Here is a 6,000-nt window from a genome sequence, read left to right as displayed (position 1 = left end):
GTGTCCCCACCGCAGCACCGCCCCTACCCCCACCAGAGGTGACAGTGGCCCCTCCTCCCGACCTACCTCTCTCGGCCAACGACGGAGTCGCGCCCCGGAACAACAGCCGCGACGAGGCTGAAGACGGGCATGAGGCCCTTGAACTGACACAGGGCCCTACCGGCCCCACGTATGACGCGTAGCGCGGCGGCGATGCCATGCGAGGCACCGCGCCCACTAGTTTTTATTACACTATAGTAACTATATTTATATCTACATTTTTATTTTTTTACTTTTCATGTTATACATTTTTTACACCTTTATTTCTATATTTATACACATTTTAGCGAGGGCAAATGGCCCGCTGCACGTCTCTATTCTATCTTCTCTTTTATTTTCTTATTTACATTACTTTCTAGTCATTCTCTTTTAAGTTGTTTTATCTGGTCTATTGTTTTTTTTTTTTTCTCCTGTTCTTTCCTCTCTTTAAACTTTTTTAGTTTTGTTTATTTTCCTTTTAATCATCTAGTCACCTCCCTTAGTACATAAGTATTTTAATTTTCCCAACGTGCAGCGGGCTATCACAATGTTGACAAGTCTAATTTTAATTTTAATCCTAGTTTTAAGTCATCTGACCAGGTCCCACTACGGGACCGGAATGATTTTACTTATTTATTGACGTGTGTGTGTCTGTGTGTGTGTGCGTACGCGTTCTATTTATTTTATTTATTTAAAAATGAAAACATTAGCCACGCAGGGGGCCCGATGCCCCCGCGCCGCACACCCCACCACCAAATAATTAAATCTATTTTATAGCGTGGTGCCTAAAGGGCACCCGCAACCTAGCCCTCGCCAAAGGCGAGAATGTTGTACTGCCTCCGGGTGCCCATGTAACCCGGGGGACCATGCTTTGAAAATAAAACGCCTTTATCTGTTCTTATCAGCTTAATATCTGATACACTCCCCATCGGGGAGTCAGAATATTAACTCGATTTTTGGAAGTTGACGGAGCGGTCGGGGCTTGCTCCCCCTCGGTCACGGGTCGGCCACGCATTGCAGTGCCGTGTGGATTGGCCCAATTAGCCTTTTAAAAAGCATAAAATCTGCTTTATCCCACAGCCCGTCAAACTTCCAGGAATCGAGGAAATATTCTCGACTCCCCGAATCGAACAAAAAAAAATTTTTTGAAATTTTCGTTTCGTTTCGCGCGAAGTCCGACGGGTGCCGCGACCCCAAAACGCGAGTTATAGCAAGTGGAGTGCTAAGTGCACCAGTATCTTAAAAGGATTACTCCAGAGCCGAGGAGCGATCGGGGCGCGACCAGCCGCCGACGAGGAGGACCACCGAAGACCAAGCGCCTCCACCGAAGCCGGACCTCCGGGAATTACGACACCTGTGCGGGGAACCCGAGCGGGGTAAGTGGTCGAAACCCTCTCTCTCTATCTCTGTAACTTCTGTCTATTCCCCCGTGTACTTGTAACGGTGTCATTTGGACTCTCTTTGTCCAGGTGCCCGTTTTCAAATACACGGTAAACCCCGTTGACCTCCCCTTTCCGTTCGTTGTTGTGTGTCTTTGTTCTGCCGACGATTGGCACCTGTGCTAACCGTCGAACAGAGCGAAACACAGACAATTAACGGCTCCTTCCCGGTCGCTCGGAACGAAATTTCTGGAAATTTCGATCCGGATTACATAAGTGACAGGTGGAAACGATTCGACGAATTTCGCAATTAAATTAATCAATTAACTCGACGGCTGTTTAAACAATCAGCTCGCTGGTTGTTTAATACGGTTCCCGAGTTTCTAGATTTTATTTATTGCGAAATTGGGGCGCAAGCCTGTGCCGGTAGTTTATTAAAACTAATTTTCAACATCTCTTGTTAAATACCGGCACGTCGGAGCGTTTCTCGCTTCGTCGACGTTGTACTCCGTTTCGGAATAAGCCAGGAATATCGAACCTGAGCCAAGACCAGCCGAATTGTTTAATCGGACTCGTTCGATTAAATTAATTCGGCTCTGATTTCCTATCAGTCACCGATCCGTGTAGGCCTCAGATATTCCTTGGCCCCGTGCTAAGGAAATTTTCTGAGTACCGCCAAGTATCGGTGCAGCCCTCTAGCGGTGGGTCCTTGCACGAGAAACTCGAAAGAGTTTCTCGACCGCCCGCTAGGTGTCCCCCTTGGACAGGCTCTACTCTGTCCAAGGTAGAGTCCTACTATCGCTTTATCTTCTCTCCCTTTCTAACCTCCATCTGTCATCCGCTCTCTTTCTATCTTTACCCGTTTCATACTTCTCTCGGTCTATCTCTTTAATTTTTCTCTTTCCCGTTTCGGCCACTTGCTTTATTATATCTTAATTGGTATATTTAGTTGACTAATTTTAATTATTTATTTATTTAGACATTTATCTACACATTTTACTCTATTCACTCGTTTTAACTGCATTTTAATCACCGTACTGTATATCACAGTGCCTGCTTACATACCTAATTTAATTTTAAAACCGACATATTCAACTTTTACACGTATTTTATCCTATTTTACACTAACTTATTTTATTCTATTTTATTCTCATTTTTATTTTATTTTACTGTATTCTATTTTACTTCATCTTAATTCTAGTCATAGCTTATTTTTTATCTTGTTACTTTTACTCTTTTTACTCTGTGATATACTATACCATTTTAAACCTATTACTGTGATATCTACACATACGCTTATTGTTACATTTTATTTTTTATTTTATGTCTAGTCTTACTCCTATTTTTCTATTTTTATTCTAGTCTCTCTCAGCTCTACTCTTCTCTGATTAAATTCTGATCACCTAGTCAACTGTCTATGCCAATTTCGACACCGTTAAATACTGCGTCTCATCTGCTCTGTCTATTTTATTCTATTTTATTACATTTTACTCTGCTTTATATTACCTCACACTATTTTACGTTACTAACATCACTACTTAATCACATTTTATCTATGTACATACACACCTACTGTGATACATCGACGACGACTAATTCTGTTTATTTATTTATTTATTTAGACAGATCTAGTCACTTCGTTGATTTTATTTACTATATTTTGACACTCGTGATTAAGACTAAGTGATTTTAACCTGGTTTTATTTATTTATTTATTTATTTATTCATACACGCATTTACCTAGTGACTGACAGATATACCTATCTATTTATTTACTTATTTATTTATTTATTTATTTATTTATTTACACCAATTGTTTTATTTTATTGTAATCTGCGCCTCATCAACTTAATAATTTATCTATTTATCTTTTACCGCTCGTAGTCAACCCCGTACAGGTCGATCCAAAAATGGCAGGGCAAGCAAGCAGCCCCATTACAATATACATTGACTTCCCCTTCCCGGAGGAATTCCGATGCCCGGAATGCTACGGCAAGCCGGGCATGAAGCTCGGTGGGGCGTATAAGTCCCACTCCGACCTGGCAAAGCATGCCAAAAAGTACCACCCCGGACACACTATCGTTCACCGGTGCGGCGAGTGTGGTGAGCCCGGCACGGGCAGATATGCCCTAAAGGCAGTAAAGACTCACCACGCCGCCGCACACGCGAGTACGGGTGGGCCAGGTCGGAGTGGGACCGGCAGAACAATTACCGGTTCTGCCAGCAACCGGATAACCGGTGTCCGGTCCTCCTCCTCTGCGACTGGCACTAATTCCTCGGGCCGAGGGAGGCCCGAGTCAATTTTAAGGTTTTCCGCTGCGGCGGGAGCTGGAGGGGTCGTCACCACGACCGCGGCCACGACGACGACGACAACCACGACTGCGACGACGACGACAGCGTGTGGCCAGCGGCAGGCGGCGACGGCTCAGAATAATAACAACACCTCCGGCGGGGCAATACCACCAACATCGGGCCCCGCGACCACGCCGACCACCAGCGTGGTCACCACCACAACGACGACGGCTTCGGCGATGACCCGCACGTCTACGCTGCAGAGCAGACTGCCTTTTGGCACGTCTGCAGCTGCGACGGGGACGACAGCGGGGAAATCTACGAGGACGACGCTGACGACGAGGGCGAAGATGTCCGTGGCGGCCCAACGATTCACCCCCAGGTCATCCACCACGCCACCACCACCATCGGCGTCCCTGGGGACCAGGCCGAAGGTTGCGGCGGCACTAGTGGCTCCCCTTCGGAAGTCACTGACGCCGCCGCCCCTTCTGGCCGCCTCCAGGGCGAAGACCACGCCCCCACCAGCAGCAGCAACAACAACAACAACAACAACAAGGAGCAGCCTGTCGCGGCGAAGCAACGAGGCTGCCCTGGTACCGACTCCACCAGGGACCAGGAATGCGCCCGCCAAGCGCACCGGGACCGGGACCAGAGCCGTCCAACGAGCCAGCCCGGGCTCATCGGCACGCAAGTCGACCCCTGATAAGACCACCACTAATACCAGTGGTGGCATAACAAGAAGGACGAGGGGGTCGACGGTCTCCCCTAAGACGAGGTCCCCCCCTACCAGCCCGAGGGGGCCGATTACAAGGAGCAGGAGGGGAGCCAGCGTGCCGATTGAGCTCGGAGACATCAAGAAGCGGACGATGACCCTCACCACCACCAGGAGGAAGGCGGCTCTGAAACCCGGTGCTAATACGTCACCGAGGGCGGTTGGGTTAGATGGGGGGGCACCCGCCCCCGCCCCCCCACAACGACATCTAACCCAAACCAACCCCAATCCACCACACGAGTGTTTACCTCGGTGATTAGGACGGCGGCCTCACCATCTTATGCCGCCGTCACGGCGGGCGCAGCGGTGGTCACGACAACACCGCCAGGAGACCGCCCAGAAAGAAGAACGCTGCGGTCGATGACTCGGGCCTCGTCACTCCCGCCCGAGTTCATGACCGTAGCGATTAGCAGCCCTTCCCTCATCATTGCTACGAGGGATCCCCCCCCTGCTCGCTCACCCCCACCGACCATCTGTGGGAAGCAGGGGGGAGCGGAGGGCTGCTGCGCGGTCTCCTGCGTGGCTCCGGCCACGCTGACCACGACCACCGTCACGACCACTGCCAGCGGGGGGCCCATCATGACATCGAGGCCCCTCGCGGGGGGAGTGGAGAGGGCACAGAAGAGGACGAGGCTCACGCCAGCGGTCCCCTCCCTCCCCCCCATCGAGGAGGTGGCAGGGTCGCCTGGTCCCGCCAGGACAGTCCCTTCTCCCCCTCCGGCCATCCGGGGGAACGAAGAGGAGAGGGGAGAAGAGGTGGGGAGGAAGGAGGAAGAAGATCCCTCCCCACTGCCGTGGCAGATTGTTGCCGGCAGGCGCCGAACATCTGGGCGCCTGTCCCCGCTGCCAACATCCCCGTCGTCATCGCCGAGGTCGTCTCAGAGGAGGACGCCGTCGCCGTCGAGGACAACTCCCCGCAGGTCACCAGCGGGGGACAGGAGGACGCCGGCCGCACCCCTGCGACCAACAGCGAGGGACCAGCGCTCTCCACCGGCCCCACCAGCTCCCAACGTCAGCGGAGCCTTGGAGGAGGCCACTCCCACCACCACCGTCACCACGCGAAGGGGCGGAGCCGCTCGCCGGTGGCCATTGGCAGGAGGTAGCCGCATCACCCAACAGAGGGTAAGTGCTGAGCGGGCCCCTGCCAACGCCGCGCGGATGGACCGGCACCGCGAATTACGCGATTTGAATGTCCGCTTGGGAGGGTACGCGTCGCGTTTTCGTAGTGTGGGTGGGAATAATAACCCTGGGAGCTCGCTCCCGGGTGGTAGCGCGAGGGGGATGACGGTCCCCACGGGGCAGACAAATGCTCCTGGGGGCGTCGCTGGAGGACCCGCGGCCCTCCAGACACTGCAGGGACGGCAGCAGCCTGTGCCTGCTGGCCAGCCCAATCCTCGCCAGCGCGCATCCCGACGGAGGGAGCAAGCCGCGCTGGAGAGAGAGAGGGAGCTACTGGTCAGTTTGGCCGGGGCTGCTGACAATCCTCAAGACCTGGAGGAAGCTGCAGCGCAAATCGCTGCCTTCTTCCAGGGATTCCGG

At 52.0% G+C, this 6,000-nt stretch overlaps 1 pseudogene; it reads left to right on the top strand.

Moving 5' to 3' along the window:
* The first annotated feature begins 884 nt into the window (after positions 1–884).
* LOC143361175 (U2 spliceosomal RNA) lies at positions 885–1,063 on the top strand (annotated as a pseudogene).
* Positions 1,064–6,000: the final 4,937 nt, after the last annotated feature.

Source organism: Halictus rubicundus, chromosome 14 (assembly GCF_050948215.1).
Source record: "Halictus rubicundus isolate RS-2024b chromosome 14, iyHalRubi1_principal, whole genome shotgun sequence".
Taxonomy (NCBI): Eukaryota; Metazoa; Arthropoda; class Insecta; order Hymenoptera; family Halictidae; genus Halictus; species Halictus rubicundus.
Note: the sequence above shows the minus strand (reverse complement) of the source record. Positions and strands in the feature narration are given on the sequence as shown.